Source organism: Pteronotus mesoamericanus, unplaced genomic scaffold (genome assembly GCF_021234165.1).
Source record: "Pteronotus mesoamericanus isolate MK-2021 breed Mesoamerican mustached bat unplaced genomic scaffold, CSHL_Meso_final scaffold_85, whole genome shotgun sequence".
In the NCBI taxonomy this organism is placed as follows: domain Eukaryota; kingdom Metazoa; phylum Chordata; class Mammalia; order Chiroptera; family Mormoopidae; genus Pteronotus; species Pteronotus mesoamericanus.
The window spans coordinates 4290388-4307798 of NW_026555329.1; the positions used below are offsets into that span (position 1 = coordinate 4290388).

General features: G+C 39.6%; 1 protein-coding gene across 1 annotated transcript in view; it reads right to left on the bottom strand.

Annotated features, from left to right (window-relative positions):
• PALS2 (protein associated with LIN7 2, MAGUK p55 family member) overlaps window positions 1–17166 on the bottom strand; it is a 96795-nt gene extending 79629 nt beyond the window's left edge. Inside the window, exon 1 of the mRNA XM_054564150.1 lies at window positions 16999–17166. The gene's annotated coding sequence lies outside the window, so the exon portion shown is untranslated. The remainder of the gene's footprint in view (window positions 1–16998) is intronic.
• Window positions 17167–17411: the final 245 nt, after the last annotated feature.

The following is a 17411-nucleotide window of genomic DNA, read 5'->3' on the forward strand; positions in this document are numbered from 1 at the left end:
AGTCAACACGAACCCCTCCTTTCAGGTAAACTGGTTTGTTTAGAGCACCGAGAACAGAAGTAGTGCACCTGACTACTGTGGAATTCCTAGATTCAGAAGAGTAGTCTCTTCAAACACTTAAATATTTCTCAGCTAAGATATTGCCAGAATTAAATCGCTAAGATGGTTCTGTAGTGCAGTTCAAGAATATATAATTTGATAAACTAATGAAAGCCTATCGTTTATAAGTGACCTACCTACAGAGAACAGACTGATGGTTGCCAGAGGGGAGCAAGGATGAGGAGCTGTACACCTGAAACTAATAAAAAATATATTTAAGTAGAAAAAAAATTGATCAATGAGGTTAGCATTAGTTTTTGATTGATGGAAAGGCAATAAATGCAACATTCACACAGATGAAAACTGAAGATTAAGCTATAACTGGTGTGTACTAGAAGCAGACAGGAAATATTTACTATGAATAAAAGTTACTCTTACCCCAGAAATTTGCCTTTCAAAGATAACAAATTCTGAACACATACACACACACATGCAGGCACACACACAATTTGGATCCAGCATCCTGACTACCACAAGACAGTTTCCCTTATACTTTTGCTTTTCCTCACTGTTCCTTTATGACATGAAGAATAGGAGGCATACTGCATTTATATGTTACCAAATGGCCAATATGTTGAGATCAACATCAATATGAGTTAAGGAAAAAGTGAACCGGTTCTTTGAAAAATCCCCCTTTCTCCATTAGTAATATGTTAATTCAATCTTTATCTTTATATTCCAATTAGTTATTTTGTTCTGTTTAACATACTGATAAAACCAAAGAAAAACACTTCCATTCCTTGTTTCATTCTAGAATTTCAATGTTTTTCACTTATTATGAAACCATTATAAATCTTTTTGTATGTAACCATTATATGTAAGGCAATCTTTAATGATAAGCAAAAATAAAATGATTCTAAAGAAAATTACTACATGCTCTTTCCTTTAAGTTAAACATTTTATTTAAACATCCTGCATACAGACAGATTAGAATAAGTTAAAATATTGTCAAAAAAATATTGCCTAAAAAAATTAAAACAAACACTATCAGAGAAACCTGGACTCAAGAATTAGCTCAACCCAGAGAAACACCCTGAAGCACATGTAAAGTTCTCTTGCAAAATAAAGTATTTAAGAAATCACATCAAGAGGCCTTTAGAATTTGGAAAGAGGGTGATTCCTCAAAAACTAAATTAATAACAGGAAACACAGATACAAAAGCTTAGCAGGAAAAAAAAAAAAGCCACCCTAAGAGAAAACAGGTAAAAGTGTTTGGAAATAATTTTTCTAATCAAAGTGTCCAAGATATATCCTAGGGTAAGAGCACAATTTAAAAAAAAAAGAAAGAAAGAAACAGACTTCTGGCCAAGATGGAGGCTTAGGTGGATACTCTGCGCCTCATCGCACAACCAAAACAAGGACAACAACAAATTTAAAAACCAAAGACAACCAGAACTGCCAGAAAATTGAACTGTATGGAAGTCCGACAACCAAAGAGTTAAAGAAGAACCATTCATGCAGACCGGTAGGAGGGGCAGAGGCAGGCAGCTGGGGCAGAGAGGACACGAGGCAAGGCAGTAGCTAGAGGACCGAGTGAGGTGGTGGCTGGTGGACCGGGGGTTGGGAGGGATCCCACATCAGTGTGTGGATAAACCAGGAGGAACAGCTGGGGAGCGAGACAGACGGTGCAATCCAGGGCTCCAGTGCGGGAAAAGAAAGCATCAAAACCTCCAGCTGTAAAAACCTGTGGGGGCTGTGGCAGCAAGAGAAACTCCCAACCTCACAGGACAGTTCATTGGAAAGGCCCACTGGCTCCTAGGATGTACACAAACCCACTCACCTGGGAATCAGCACCAGAAGGGTCCAATTTGCTTGTGGGTAGTGGGGCAAGTGACTGAAAGCAGGGCGAGAGCTGCACAAGCAGCATTGTTCCCTCTCAGACCCCTCCCACACACAGTGTCACAACGCAGCGACCTTGGGCGACTACCTAAGGCTCTGCCCCTCCCAATGTAACAGGTGTGCTGAGACAAAGAAATATGGCCCAAATGAAAGAACAGATCAAAACTCCAGAAAAAAATATGCTAAACAATGAAGAGATAGCCAACCTAGCAGATGCAGAGTTCAAAATGCTGGTAATCAAGATGCTCACAGAAATGGTTGAGTATGGTCACAAAATAAAGGAAAAACTGAAGGCTATACAAAGTAAAATAAAGAAAAATATACAGGGAACCAACAGTGAAGGGAACGAAACCAGGACTCAAATCAACGATTTGGAGAAGGAAGTGACAAACATTCAACCAGAACAGAATGAAGAAACAAGAATTCAAAAAAATGAGAGGCTTAGAAACCTCTGGGACAACTTCAAACGTTCCAGCATTCAAGTCACAGGGGTGCCAGAAGGAGAAGAAATTGAAAACTTATTTGAAAAAATAATGAAGGAGAACTTCCCCAATCTGGCGAAGGAAATAGATTTCCAGGAGATCCAGGAAGCTCTGAGAGTCCCAAAGAAGTTGGATCAAGGAAACACATCCCCAAAGGTCATCATAATTACATTACCTAAGATTAAATGTAAAGAGAGAATCTTAGAAGCAACAAGAGAAAAGGAAACAGTTACCGACAAAGGAGTTCCCATAAGACTATCAGTTGACTTCTCAAAAGAAACCTTACAGAAAAGAAGAGCTGGAAAGAAGTATTCAAAGTCATGAAAGGCAAGGACCTACATCCAAGATCACTCTATCCAGCAAAGCTCTTATTTAGAATGGAAGGGCAGATAAAGTGCTTCCCAGATAAGGTCAAGTTAAAAGAGTTCATCATCATCAGGCCTTTATTATATGAAATGTTAAAGGGACTTATTTAAGAAAAAGAAGATCAAAAACTACAAACAGTATAATGACAACAAACTCACAACTATCAACAACTGATCCTAAAGCAAAATAAAAAACAAACCAAGCAAACAACTAGAACAGGGACAGAATCACAGAAATGGACACCAGAGGGCAGGAGCAGAGGGCTGAATGGGGGAAAACATACAAGGAATAAGAAGCATAAATGGTAGGCACAAAATAGACAGGGGAGGTTAAGAATAGTATAGGAAATGGAGAAGCCAAAGAACTTGTATGTATGACCCATGGACACAAACTAAGGGGTGGGGGATGCTGGAGGGAGGGGGGGTGCAGGGTGGAAGGAAATAAAGGGGAGAAAAAAACATGGCACGATTGTACTAGCATAACCAATAAAATACACTTTTTAAAAAAGTAGTAATAAAAAAAAGTGATAAGTTCATTATGAGCTGTTAGAAGAGTGTGTTAACAGAAGGACAGTATCGGGCCAAACCTAGAAAAAAGAAGTAATAAATTGACCCAGGTCTCTAAAACTCCCCATGGAGAACTTGCCTACTCTGTTATCCCAGGATTTCTCAATCTTGGCACTACTGACATTATGGGCCAGATAATTCCTTGTTATGGAGGACCTGTCCATAAATTGTTTTAGTAGCATCCCTCCATGCTAGTAAGCACCCTCATCTTCACCACAATTGTGACAATTGAAAATGTCTTCAGATATTATCAAATGCCCCGTGGGAGGCAAAAGTGCCCCTTAAATAATCAGGACTATATTCTAAATAATGTGAATATATGTCACAAGCTAATATAGTTTGATGTTTCTAGCATCAAAATCATGCCATTTTTCTTGCTCATCTAATAAATGTCTCGTAATAATTTATCTTTCTAGAGAAAAGTGTGGTAATGGTTGCAAGAGGTATTTGCTATACAGGTCCTTGGTGAAATTAAAAAAAAACCAAACAACAAACCTGTCAGAGAACAAGGCTCATACCATAATTTGTACATGCTTTCTAAAAATAAAAATGAAATCACACACTTCTCATATCTCCCTACAACTCGTAATTTTTATTTAAGTGTGTGCCATGCATTTGGATGTTTATAAAACTTGTTTGAACATTGCTTGTTTAATATTCTAATCACCTTCCTTACCACTGATGGTTTCTTGATTTTCAGTTTCCTCTTTTCATAATTTTCACAGTCCCTCTGCCCCACTCACCACTGTAATACCCACACGAACCATTTATCATCGTACTGTAAACACCCTTCTTTGAAAGTTAACAGTGTATCATACAGAAATAAATGAAATTTGACTTACTAATTAATACCCAGGTAAGTGGTCTCAAAAGAACTTTAAAATAATAATAATAATAATAATGTGTAGTTGGGAACAACCTGATTAAATCTAGGGAATATACCAACATCATAAAAATAAGAATCTAACTGAATCTTTACAAGAAGATTGGAGCTTACTTGGGGAAATGATCTCCAAGCCCTGAAAAATCCAGGGCCTGTCTGTTACCTAGGAATCCCTTGAAAACTTAAAAATACGTCTCTGTATCATCTGATTGGCCACAGTGAATTCACCATTTCCCTATATTCATCTTTCACTCCCCATTCCTTCTGCCACCGGTCTTTCAGGTCTTCATTACCTCACCTTTAAATTAGCACTGCAAGTCTTTTCCCACTTACTCTCTCCTTCCCTGTAATCCACTCGGGATGAGATTATCACACACAGATCATGTGAAGATATCATTTAGAAAATATGCATTAGAAAGCCTTTTGGTTTTCTGTCAGTTGGGAATGTTTGTTTCTCTTAAAAATCTATCTATCAACTTAATTCCTCTGTTCTCTAATACACATTCTGTTTTAACCACATTGATCTGCTTCCTTATATGCATAATCACATTATCTTATTCCTGTCTAAATGCCTTCACTCTTGTTATTCTAAATAATTTTTTTTCTTGGCTATTCAATGCCTAATCAGTTTATAGCCTACTTCTTGCCTTTTTAGAGTCAAAGTTTTAGAACAAAAAGGGATCTCCAAGTTAATTCAATCACATGTTTAGCAAGTCCCTCCCTACAGATGAGAATTTCTTTTCCTAAACTTTCTGAACTTACATTCTGCTGCATAGGATAAAATACTATTTCCTGGTATATGCTAATCTGTGTTGCTTCCCAATCTGTCCAAAAGTAAGTATTAAGCAGAGCCTATGATCATGGGACACTACTTGCCTGAGGGGATACAAAGACAGTTTCTTTCCTCAAATAAACTATATAAAGTAACCTTTTAATATGTGAATTTCTGATATATACATGGATACACAAATTTACTTTTGGTAAAAATTTCTACTTGAATGTAGCAAATTCTAAGTTGCTTTTCATGGAGATATGTTGGAAAAGAAGTAACTATAAGTTTGGAAGATAAAAGAGAAGAGAAATAGACGGCAGAGTAGAAGTAGAAGATATTTGCAGTCCATTCTTAGAAACAAAGACAAAACAAATGCCCAGTCTTCAATCTAGAATAGTCTGTTGGAAAGGAGGAAAGGAGATGAGAATAAGGACAGACAGAGCCACGTCAGTGTTCCATTATGTTACGTTCTGGTGAGTCCTGGCATGAAATTACCATGAGTGGAAATGAACTATAAATACCCAGTTGGCTACAGCAAGCTGAGTACGTTAAATAAAGGTTACTAAAAGCATATTTTTTAAATCTCAAACATTCAAGTTATTTCTAGACTTGGTGGAACCGTAAGTTGGAAAAACTCTAAAAAGATACCCTAATAAATGCTTAGCATTTATGAACATCCCCCCTCCCACTCCCAGAATGGAAATCCTGAAAAGTCCCTTTCAAGAAAGTAGTGGTAAGTAAAAACTAATTGTATAGTACTTGGTATTTCCAAGTTGAAATGTCATTAATAGGAATTCCTATTACATGATCATGGACAATTATGAACATATTGCAAATAAGAACGTTTTCTTCATTCAAAGTAAAATGCTACATTATCATACACTACTTTTGTATCCTTTTAGGGGGGAAGCAGGAGGAAAAATTGGGACTGTGTGAATTTTACCAAATCTTTAGATTATGTTGGGAGAGATTTTTGAGGTCACATAGTTATCTTTCCACCCAATTTTTAATTTGCCAATGACTGTATAAAATGTCATTGATTATCAGTTGACATATTTTACTTAATGTTTTATTTGGGTGAACATTACAAGTTTACAAGGGGTTTTCAAAGGTTCATTCACAGTTTCAGGCTACTTAACCTTCCTTTCCCCATAACAGCCTAAATTCCTTCAGGAAAAATTTCTCTGGGGGTTTTCAAGAACCTAATGCTGACGAGGGCATGGGCATGCTGTGACAGCTTTGCTATTTGCCTCATGAAGTATTCCCACCTTCCTGAAAACTTGGTGGAAATTTTTTCCAGTTACCCCTTTTCTAAAAGATTACTAGTTTTAAAACAAAAATGAGAGGCACCTGAATCAACTTATATAAAAATATGCATGACCAACCTTGGCCGGTGTGGCTCAGCTGGTGGGAGAATCATCCAGTAGAAAGAAGGGTCATGGGTTTCCCCAGTCGGGGTGTGTTCAAAAAGGGAAACCAATCAATGTTTCTTGATGTTTCTCTTTCTTGTTCTGCCCCCCTCCCCCGCCAAAAGCAATGGAAAAAAAATGTTCTTGGGTGAGGATAAAAAATACATATGAATATAAATGTGTATGGCCATTGTTTAATTTCTAAAATAAGCAGCTTCAGTGAATTAAATTTAACTATGTTATCCAAGTAATGCCAAAGTCCCAGATAGATGGTTATTTAATAGATGAATAAAAAGGCAATTAACTTTTTTCATGTAAAGCTAAACTTCCCACAAAACATTATACAGTGTGGGGCAAGAGTAGGCTTATAGTTGTTCGTATGCAAGACCATTAATTAATAAAAAATAGTGCAAGAATTAACCCTCTGTTTTGCATACTCATAATGAAAGTCTATTTTGCCCCACCCTGTATGTACATGAACATACACTTTCTACATGAAATAAAACAACAAATCCACTTGAAGACAGACATATTCTTTCAAAACGGTAAGGAATTCCTATTACATGATCATGGAAAATTATGAACATATGCAAATATGAATGTTTTCTTCATTCAAAGTAAAATGCTACATTATCATACACTACTTTTATATCCTTTTAGGGGGGAAGCAGGAGGAAAAATTGGGACTGTGTGAATCTTACCAAATCTTTAGATTATGTTGGGAGAGATTTTTGAGGTCACATAGTTATCTTTCCACCCAATTTTTAATTTGCCTTTGTAAACACCCTGAAATAGCATATAAAAATAAGACATTAACTTTATCCAACAGCATGTACTTTACTGGATTACTTTAAAAGCAAAGTTCTTTTAAAAAATACTAAATAAGACACAGCTTTTATATTAGAGAGAAAAGAAATAAAAGTTATGAACCAAGCAAAGGCAACTGAAAACATGTTTATTCAACAAACAGTCTCCAAAGTACACATAACACTGTACCAGACCGTAAGAGAAGGAAAGGGTACTGACATTTACTGAAAACTTAAAATGTACCAAACTCTGCTAGACACTTGACTTATGTTATCCAAGTAAAACCTTAAACCAACCTTACAAAGCAGATACTGCAATCCCTGTTTTAGACATGAGGTGCACTGAGCTCAGCAGTGACACCAGGCTCAGGCGTCCATGAGCTGACTGTTTGCACCACACACACCTCAGTGTCCAGAACAAAGGAGAGAGCTGGGCGTTAGCAAACTGGGATTACAACCCATGTCTCTAACTCTCCTGCCATGCTGAGGAAGAAAATAATGAACAAAATGAAATAAAGTACCTAATTTCAAGGAACTGTGTGATTTAACTATACTGTAAGAAGCAGTGAAAGTATTTCTCTGGTAAGCAAAACTGCAAATAATTTTTATTATAGTTAATAAAAAGCCAATGTTTCCCTTAGTAGAAAAGTAACCCAGGCATCAAACTGGTAATAGCAACAAAGTATTTATATTGTGTTGGAAAAAACTCATTTGTTTTTTTCCCCATAGGATGGCTCTAGTAGTGCTTCATTGTCTTTCACTACACTTGAAACAATGTTGTTAGACATTGTATTGTGACAGCTGTCAGATCAGCATGCCTTTTTTAAAGGAATTTATCAAAATTGATGAATTTTTATGCAGCCATTTTAATATTGAAGATGGAAGAAAATCTACATTTTCAGCATATTATTTTATTATTTCAAGAAAGGTAAAAATTGAAATGCAAAAAAAAATGTATAGTGTATGGAGAAGGTGCTGTGACTGGTCGAACATGTCAAAAGTGGTTTGCAAAGTTCGTGCTGGAGATTTCTCATTGGATGATGCCCGACAGTCAGGCAGACCAGTTGAAGTTGATAAAGATTAAATTGAGACATTAATTGAGAACAATCAATGTTCTATCTACCACATGGGAGACAGTCAACATATTCAAAATATCCAAATCAATAGCATTATTGGTGAAAATGAAAAATGTGTCCTTCATTTATGGAAAAAAACCCAACATATGGACTTTCTGGCCAACCCTATAGATAATTTATAAACTGTCATTATCATGTTAAAACAAAAATTTCTAAAATCTCCAAAAGTTCAGACGCAACTATGACATCAGGTCTCATTATATCACCAGATTAAAAGCTATTCAAATGAGCCACAACTAGAGGTAGTTATCACCTTAGAGAGCCATTATTTTTTGTACAAAATAGAATTTCTTTATACACACAATATTGTATTTGATACAAGACCACCAAATTATATTGTTCTTTATATGAAAACCTAGTTGAATACCTTGGAAAGACAGAGAAGACAAGTGATAAAGCAAAGTAAAAAAACAAAGAGTCAAACTGCTATATAATTAAAAGTGAGCAAGACAACTATAAACGACTGAGGAGTCATAAAACACTACAAGGATCCGGCACCCAGATTCCCTCACAAACTTTTAGGTTCTTGCTCAAAACCTAGGATTCGGTGGTGATACACTAATTTTCATAAGAAGTTTGACCCAGATCTCCAGGCAACAGATACACACTTAAATAAAAGACTGACTGACAAATGAATGTATATTTATAAGTTATAACTAAACATATATTTACGGTATGTGTGAATCACTTTTTATGACTCCTCACCTAAATAAACCATAAACTAACACCAGCCACAATCAAATCAGATAAAAAGGGTTCTAGTCATAGTATGTGCTGATGTAGATATACAATTTTTGTCAGAATACACAAGAAATTAGTGTCAACAGCTGCCTTTAGAACAGCATCTCTCAACCTCAGCCCTATGACATGAGACGGGCTAATTCTTTGTTGTGCGGGCTTGTCCTGAGCATTGTCTGCAGCATCCCTTGTGTCTGTATGATACATGCCAACAGCAACCACCTCCCAGTTATGACAGCCAAATGTCTCTGGGGTAATGAGATGAGGGCAGCAAAACTGCCCCTGGCTAAGAAACACCCATTTAGAGAGGGATGAAAATGGGGCAAAAAAACTTTTCCAGCCCTCCTTTTCCGGGTCATTTGAATTATCATTATGAAGAATGAATAACAGTCCCCCAAAGGATATGCATGTATTAGTCCCTGTAATCTATGAATGTTACCTTTTTTGGGAAAAAGGTCTTGCAGATGTGATTAAATTAATGGTCCTGTGATGGTGAAATTATCCAGGATCATGAGCTGAGCCTTAAATGCCACTGCATGAGTCCCTATAAGAGACAGCAAAGGGAGATCTCTCTCCCCCGCCCCCACGATTCTCACACACAGAAAAAGGTAAATGAGAAAACCAGAGCTGAGAGGTTTGAAATCCTGCCCTTGAAGACTGGAATGATGCCACCACAATCCAAGGAATGCTGGCAGCCACTGAAAACCACAGGAGAGGGAAGGAACAGATTCTCCTCTCAAGCCTTTGGAGGGAGCATAACCCTATCAACACCCTGATTGTGGCCCAGTAATACTGATTTCAGATGTTTGGCTTCAGAATTAGGAGAGAATTTCTTTTTCTTTAAGCCATTAAGTTTGTGGCAATGTGTTAAAGCAGCCACAGGAAACCAATGTAATAATATAAGGGTTTTACTCTGATTTAAAAAACCTGTTGATGAGCAAATGTGGTAATGTGTGGGGAATATTTATTATATTATAGTTCCTAAAACATAGTAAGCATTCAATAACACTGGTGGTGCCATTATTGCCAGTAAGCCAAACATGACTAAGCTCTAAGCCCTTGGTACCCAAAAGGAAAAATGAGGACTTTCAACAGTAAGACGAGGCATATACGTGTAAGGCTCATATGAGTGAAAGCACATAAATCAGTCACTCATGATGTGTACTTACCAGTTATGTGTTATAATTTTTCCTGCACTGAAGAGATAAAATATGGATGAGGTCAGCCCATGACAGCCTCTGGGGGGAGACAAGCTTCCACACTTACTAGTAGTCAAGAAACAAGAGGGCAAAGAAGAATGTGAAAGTGGACAAAGCAATGAAAATTGATTAGATGTTTGTACCGGTATCAATATGGCTAAAGTAGAGATCATGGTGAGACAGACCAAACTCTAGAGTTATCAAAATGACAGGACCCTAAAAGCTACGCTGACTGATTTGGTCACTAAAGAGAATTTATGACACTTGTTATTTTACAAGTATTGGCTCTTGAGGACTTCAAAAATATAAACATTCTCTGGCCCCACACCAGACCTACTAAATTAGAACCCTTTGGGACAGGACAACTCTAAAGGATTCTGACGCACCCTTAGGTAGAGGATCCCATCGACCAGAGTCAGCTCACAGTAACAATGACCTATAGAACATATGTTGCATCTTCACAGTATACATTCGTATAAATCGGCTTACCATTTTCCTAGGTTAAAACTCCACAAGATGGAGCCCCTCTGGGTCCCACCACAGACTTTCACTGAACTAATCCCCACCCTTCACTTTTCCTTTCCTAAGCTTATGGCCCTCGATCTGCTCAGTGTCATTTTCCTCTCACTTTCTAACAATTTTTTCTAGAAAAGTTCCATGCATCTTCAGCTGCCCTCCCCACTTTTTCCACAACATTTATCCAACTAAGATGTAACAATATTTTATAAAACAAAAGAACCATGAAAAAGTAAAGCTCATTTAATATACTACATAACTTATAAAACCGCTCTATTGCCCATTTATTGTAATAAAAATTCTAAGTACATCTACAAGTGAAATTCTGAATCGCTTTTTAGAGATTTCCAAAAGTATAAAATCATTAAGTGGCTCTATAAAAGGCTCCTAAGCTAAGCCCCTCAGCTTCAGTCATTACCAAGGGCTACTAAGTAGCTAAGACAGTGCTAGGCTCTGAAAGATACAAAGTATATAGACAGCTCAGCGATTTAGACACAAACTCTACCACTACTAGAGTGGAAGAAAGGGTGATCTGGGAAAGGGAACTAAGTGTGATCCAAAAAGGACAGGGACCGGCATAATGATGATGGTGAAGGATGGACATATGATGACTTGCTGCCTCTACTATAGCCTAGATTTGTTTCATGACTAAAGCCAAAAATAAAGCAGCACAAGTTAGTGTTCAGAAGAATAAGTTGTATCTTAGCTCCTTCCTCTCCTACAAACACCTATATCAATTTATGCATATTCCCAGGTATTTTTATTCACCTTAGTACTCTTCAGAAATTTCAATCATATCAAATTCTATTGATTTATATTTCCACCAGCAATGTAAGAAAGCACCTGTTTGTCTATATCCTGTTCGGAAGCATTATCAAGTTTTTTTGATCTGTCAATCTAATAGGTGGAAATGATATATTTTTAAACTTATGCTATTTATATTACATGTGAAGTTGAATAGCTTTATATATGCTTAAGAACCATTTGGATTTCCTTCTCTGTGATTTATCTATTCATGATCTTTTCCCACTTCATGGTTGATCTTTTTCTTAATTTATAGGTACTCTTTACATATTAAGGAAGTTGGCCTTATGTCTGTAATACAAGTTGTAAATATTTCTCTCAGTTCTTGCATTATCATCATTCTATTTTTATTGACAGTTTCTTTCCTTTCTATATGTTTTATTGTCCTCAACTAAACTGTATATTCCACCCATGAAAGAAAGAACATTTCTTTTGAATATCACCAGGAGAGTACTTTTCAGATCCTCTAACTTCATACCAGCCAATTTAAAAGAGGGGACACTGCTTTCTGGTGGGAGGGAGGTCAAATGTGAACACTAATTACCACTGGGGTACCTACTTGGGTTGTCTCTCCAAACCTATTTCACATGGTTACAGCAAGCACAACCAAGTTCTACTAACACAGCATACCTTCTGAACAGGGGAGGGAGACAGGCGCGAGCTGAATCTGTTTCCTGTTATCTGGGGCAGTACCGGGGAGCTGCTGGCGACATAACTCGCATTAAGAGGACTAGGAAGGGTCCTCTGGAGCAAGAGCAGAAATGAAGCAAATGCACAGTGAGGAATGGAGACAAGAAAGAAAGTGTATCATGTTGACATGGGAGTCCCTGAGTCACCACCTCTGGATTCCATTATATACTCCCTGCATCTTTACGATAAATGTCTCCTCCTGCTTATACCAATTGGATGGATTTCTATTACTTATAGCCAAAATTAGCCTACTCACCACCACTATCATCTACTCATATCATTTTATAAAGGGAAATTTTAACACCAAAACCTCATGAAGAATAGAATCTCACACTTAAAAAAAAAAAAAAAAGGAATATTTACATAATAGCAATGTGCCTTGAACAGGTCTAAGTCCTTAAAATATAATGTTAAACAAAAGTAACAAAATCACTCTTTTCTCATGGGGTTTACATTCTGGTGAAAACATACAGATAATAAAATAATATGAATTTCAGTTGTAACAAATGGTTTGCAAAAAAAATTTAAAAGGCAGTCGGGTAGTGGGAAATGAGGACAGCGGCATTGTGAGAGGGTGTTCGGTAGCACTGCCTGTCCGACTCGGGAGTGTCTGAATCACAGCCTGAGACGATGGAAAGAAGCCAGTCATGTAAGGTTTTAGGAAGAGAATGCCAGGCAGAGCGAACAGTGCTAAGTCTGAAACAAGCCATGGCATTTCTGAGGGACATAAGAAAGAGCAGCTTACACGGAATGTAGCGAATAAGGGGGGCATGGGAGAATTGACAAAGTGACAGACCTAAGAGCAACAAGTGTAAGGGGGTAAAGTAACGTTTAGATCATGTATAGAAACTAGCAGGCAGTGGAAAGGATTTGAAAATAACTTCAGCTTTATGAAAAACTCACTATATTACCTCTTATTCTCATTTTGCCTTGTATCAGTGGTAACTTTAACATACAGGTCTTTAGAAATGATCATCCCCAAGCATTTGACACAACCCTGAGGTTAGCCAGGATCGAACATCTCCAAAGCAGAAAACAGCTCTTCTCGTACACTATGAAATTTTTAAAAAGAAAGTCAGGACAAAAAGCCAAGCCATCTGAAAGGAAATAAGAACAATCTAGGATAAGAGGATGACAGGAAGTATTCTAAATTCTATCTGGTTTATTTTACTTGTAAATGAATCTGCTATGATCAAGACTATACAAAGGTCTTAAGAACATAAAAACTTAAATTCTAAGCTCCTATAAACATAACATCCTTTGTTAACTGAGTTCACTATTATTAAATTCAACATTAACATGGTTACATATTGTCAGACAAGAAAAAAGTGAAAAACCAGACTTCTGGCTTTACAACAGCCACAGCTTAATGATTCACAAACGTGTGTTTTAATCTTCTCTGTATTATTATGAGAGAGGAAGAACTTCCTGAGGTGGTGAAATTAAGTACAAGGGATGCTTCAATACCTCTCCTCTGACAGCTCTTTTTCTGAAGGAGACAAATCGGTTCAAAGAGGTTTGGATATAGTGCACCTCACAGAAGAGTGATGTCCTCTCCAGATCTTTCCAGACACCAATGTCTGTGTGCACTAAGCAAGCAATTAAACTTATATTGCTTCTGACATTAATGCCAGTAAAGTCAGGTCTTTGAAAGCTCTAATGTACTCTTGGATCTCATCTTTCACTATGTTAGATATTTAGGTAGCCCAGTTAACGGCAGCCCAAAAGGTAGACTGTTAATAACACAATCCAGAAAAGGGAGGTACTTTGTGAGTGTGATAGGAGCTAAAGAAATAAGAGTCATTACACACCTTGATCAAGACTTGATTCTGGGCGCATCCTCCCCAACACATTGCCAGCAGTTTGGCCAAGCGCCCAGGGATAATCAGCAGCCAGGGCATCAGAGGCAGGGATATGATCTACCTGAATTGTAAAGTCTCCCCCCAGTGGCCGCAAAGAGCAGAGAGAGTAGGGAATCACTGCGGCTACTGTGAGACTGACCAGAAATACTCTGAACAGAACCTGGTCCCCACAATGAAGAAACAAAACCTTCAGTTGAGTACCAGCACCACATCACTAAGGAGATCTCTTATACTTATCTTGCTCTATGACATTCATAAATGTGAAGACTATTTTTGGAAGAAAAGAAGCTGCAGGTAAAACAAAACTAGCATAATTTTTCTTAGTATAATTTTAAAGGAATAACTTAACAATATTCTCAAACAGCCCAGTATTTGCTTTCATCTAATGGGCAGGTGTTCATCTGTACTGAAACAAATACCAGCACATCTCTTGCACTTTAACTACATCCACCTAAAGTAGAATTCTGATAGAAATTTAATCACCAAATGAATCACCCTGGAAAAGAATATTATCAGTAGTATATACCTAATGTCTAATTTGCAAAATACTACTTTTCAAAAACCACCTATAACTAGATAATTTATAATAAAGTATGTGATGTCAAAAGTACAAATGGGTCCTCTTGACTCTTAATATTTATTTTCTTCATGTGTTTATAATTAGACAGCCTTTGACCAGCACTATCCTTGTATTATTTGCAACTCTCAGGAATAATTTGCTGATATTAGTTTTAACACAGTTTGGATGTCAAAAAAATGTAAAAGTGATTTAATTAAAATATAGGTTGTCTTCTACTAACCATCCATTATTAAATAGCAAAGTATATAAATAAACTTCAATATGTAAACAACTTCAATTTTACAAAAGTTTTTTCAATAGGTAACATATACAGACAGGGTCTCACAATGATGATTGTCCTGGTTATCCCAAGCTAAAAACAGGGGGAGAAGGGGAAGGACGGCAGCAGGCTGTGTAGTCTTCTCGAACAATTTCAGCCCGAGATGAGATTCAGAAAAAAAGGAGGAAAAAAAGCGAACTGCTCCCTTGAATGCTTAAGAAAAATGTGATTCATTTCTAAAAATCCAACAGTGGCCTAGAGAACAGCATAAAATGATTCTGTCTTACACAGGGCTTACTAGAGTTGCTTAAGCACCTTAATTTTTCCAGTGTCTATTGAAACCAGAATGTGAAAAAAAATCATTTTGAAATTCCAAGTGGAAAAGGTATTAAGGTGGCATCAATTGGAAAAAGACAAACACACACACACAATTTTTTTTCTTCTTTAGTGTGCAACCTGTATAGGACAAAACAGAGCAATTAAAAGTATTATCATTTGTATATTATGTAACCCTACTCTAAACATGGACCTTAAAAAGTAACACATTGTGCAAACATATATTTAAACCTGTATTTAAATATATGATCATTTCAGGTACAAATGACCTCAAAGCGACACAACCCATAAAAGTTCCTTGTTTGCTGTCATAAGGCTTCCGAACAAGACTCTAATCAGGCCCGATACCTTACCATAACTGCACAGTAGGTGCCTAAAATAAGCAATAATTCCGTGAGGTCTGGTGTTATACCTGTGCACCGCAACGATCTCCGCATCGGTAACAGTGTTTGTTACCTCACCTAATATATTCGATATACTTAAGTTTCCAAACGACCATTTGAAAGATTTCCTGGGAAGAAATGGCTGCTAAATCATATTCCAACTGAAGACCATTTTAACGCACCTCAAATGTTCCAAGCCACATTACAGGAAGACCAATTCAGGAAGGAGAAAGTAAAATTCCAACAATCCCCAAAGGCTTAAAAAAGAGTAAATCGTGGCTAACTTGCCCTTAACAGGCTGTTTTTAAGTAATGCAGACAATTTTCTAAGCTTCCCCATCAGCCTTCAAGTCCCTTCCTCGTCTGCCCCCCCCCCCCACCCCGATTTACAAAAACGATGCCCCAGCTCATGGAAGTTTAAAGGACGCAATCTCCGGAGCTGGTGAGATTGAGACTAAACTCCCAATAAAGTGTTAAAAAGTCCAGCAAAAAACATCCATCAACTAATCGACATGCTGTCATCGTACCGACCCTAAGACCCCTCAATTGCCTCCCTCCGGTCACTTCATCAAGGGCGGGGGTTTTGGGGGGAAAGACCCGGCACCTTTCTGGTTCCAGATAAATGTAACCAGGATCGGAAAGCACCGCCTCGGCAGCGAACGCCTCCGGAGCGGCGTGTGCTCGGCCCACAACCACTTTAGCCAAAAAACTGGAGTCTCGTGCCCGGGAAGTAGCAGCAGTAGTTGCATAAAGCCTCCTCTCCAAGAACTCGGAGCCAAGGAGCAAGCCAAGAGCCGGCGGAATCGTCCCCACTCGAGACTGACCCCGATGGTGTCAGTCACGTCCACCACCGCCCCGGCACGGTTACCCACTCGGGCTTCCACGCCGCAGAGGGTGCCGGCCCCCGCGCCCCCAGCCCCCGCCCTGCCCCAGCCAGGGCCAAGCAAGAGAGCGCGTGGGTAGAGCCGGCGCGGCGGCCGGCAGCATGGGCCAGACACGCTGTCGCGCTACGCCCCGGCCGCCCGCCCGCAGCCCAGGAGCCGGGGCCCCGCCGAAGGCGCCGTTCCGCGTGGCCCGGCCAGGGACGCCTAGCAGCCCTCCCCACCCCCGCCGCCGCCCCAAGCCCCCGCCCGCCCGACCCCAGGTGCGGAGGGGGCGGGGCAGGCCCAGGTCCCCGCGTGGCGCGCGGCGACCAGCAACAGGGCGCCGCCCCGCCCGACCCCGGCGTGCGGCGAAACCGTTATCCGAGGGACTTGGGACCCCCGGCAACTCACCGGCTCGCACCTCGGCCGCCTCCGCGCCGCCGCCGCCGCTCCGCTCCCCTCCACCCGCCGCTGCTGCTCTCCGTCAGCCGCAGGCGCCACCAAGCAGCCCCATCTACAAACTCGGGGCTCGGAGTTGGGAACTGGAAATGCGGCTCTCACTCCCCTTCGCCTCCTTCCCCCTCCGTCCCTTTCTCGTTCCGCACTCCGTCTCGGCTCCGGCCGCCCGCACCGCCGCCGCCGCCGCCGCCACGCGCGCGGACAGCCTCCCCTCAGCCGCCCTCCTCCTACTCCAGCCGCCGCCGCCGCCGCTGCCGCCGGGGCGCGCTCCCTCCTGGCCTCGCGCGTGCGCCGGACGTCCGGGAGCGCGCGCTCGGGCGCGAGGAGGCGCCGCTGCCTCCGGGAAGCCGGGCCCCGCCCCTCCG